The sequence below is a fragment of the Dasypus novemcinctus genome, chromosome 12, assembly GCF_030445035.2.
Source record: "Dasypus novemcinctus isolate mDasNov1 chromosome 12, mDasNov1.1.hap2, whole genome shotgun sequence".
In the NCBI taxonomy this organism is placed as follows: Eukaryota; Metazoa; Chordata; class Mammalia; order Cingulata; family Dasypodidae; genus Dasypus; species Dasypus novemcinctus.
Genome location: NC_080684.1, coordinates 112,172,068 through 112,173,666, shown reverse-complemented (window position 1 = coordinate 112,173,666; position 1,599 = coordinate 112,172,068). Strand labels below are relative to the sequence as shown.

Sequence of the window (1,599 nt, the reverse complement as noted above, 5' to 3'; positions counted from 1 at the left end):
GCCCATGCAACAGTGCTGGCCTCAGGAGAGAGCTAGTGCAGCAAGATGTCACAACAAAAAGAGATACAGAGGAGACACAGCAGACCAGGGAACTGAGGTGGTACAAGAGATTGAGCTCCTCTCTCCCACTCCAGAAGGTCCCAGGATTGGTTCCTGGTGCTGCCTAAAGAGAAAACAAGCAGACACAGAAGAATGCACAGCAAGTAGACACAGAGAATAGACAGCAAGGGAGGTCGGAAGACATAAATAAAATCTTTTAAAAATATAATAATAATGTACAGATAGAAGCCCAACAAGCCCAAAGAGGATAAACTTGAAAATGTCCATGGCCAAAAACATTACAATCAAGCTACTGAACACCAAAACCAAAGAGAGAATCTTGAAAGCTGCAAGAAAAAAGTGATGTGTCACATACACTATGATCAAATGCTGATTTCTCATCAGAAACCATAGGGGCAAGAAAGCAGTGGAATAAATTTTTATAGTGTTGAAAGCAAAAAAAAAATCTAACCAGAAGCTTTATATCTAGAAAATTTGTCTTTAAAAATGAAGGAGGCAGCGGACTTGGCCCAGTGGTTAGGGCATCCGCCTACCACATGGGAGGTCCGCGGTTCAAACCCCAGGCCTCCTTGACCTGTGTGGAGCTGACCCATGCAGTGCTGATACGCGCAAGGAGTGCCGTGCCATGCGGGGGTGTCCCTCACGTAGGGGAGCCCCACGTGCAAGGAGTGCATCCCATAAGGAGAACCACCCAGCACAAAAGAAAGTGCAGCCTGCCCAGGAATGGCATGGCACACATGGAGAGCTGACACAACAAGATGATGCAACAAAAAGAAACATAGATTCCTGTGCGACTGACAACAACAGAAGCGGACAAAGAAGACACAGCAAATAGACACAGAGAACAGACAATCGGGGTGGGGGCAGGGGGGAGAAATAAATAAATAAATAAATAAATAAAATCTTTTTTTAAAAATGAAGGAGAGATTAAGGCATTTCTAGATAAATAAATACTGAGGGAGTTTGTCACCACTAGACCTGCCCTACAAACAATGCAAAAGGAGTTCTTCAGGGTGAAAGAAAAATATACTTAAAGTGGCATAAAGAAATAAAAATACTGTTAAAGGTAACCATATGGATAACTATAAATACCAGTACTGTTGTACTTTTGATATGCAACTACACTTTTTACTTCTTACAAGATTTAAAATGCAAATGCATAAAAAGTAATGATAGTGCTCACTTTGGAAGCACATAGACTAAAATTGGAACAATACAGAGAAGTAGCATGGCCTCTGTGCAAGGATGACACGAATTTGTGAAGTGCGGTCACCCCTCGGGCTGAAGTGTGGTTTGCTGGCCTGGCGGGGGAGCGGCCGCGGCAGGCCAAGCCACTGCCCCCATAATAGGGTGGCTGGTCGGACTCACCACCACCCTTGAAGGAAGCTCGGCATGGGCGCAGAGTGCCCTCGGGTCTCCCCTTCTCGGCAGCCATGCTTCCGCGGCCGCCCCTCCTCCCGGCTGGCGCCACCCAATGCCTGTGGGGCGGCACCCTTCTTCTTCTTTCTCCCTGCGCAGGCGCAGGGTGGAAAATTCCAG

At 46.5% G+C, this 1,599-nt stretch overlaps 1 non-coding gene across 1 annotated transcript; it reads left to right on the top strand.

Moving 5' to 3' along the window:
* The first annotated feature begins 1,235 nt into the window (after window positions 1–1,235).
* LOC111764610 (U6 spliceosomal RNA) lies at window positions 1,236–1,338 on the top strand. Its single transcript, XR_002797184.1, has one exon. It is a non-coding gene; the product is annotated as a U6 spliceosomal RNA (small nuclear RNA).
* The last annotated feature ends 261 nt before the right edge of the window (window positions 1,339–1,599 follow it).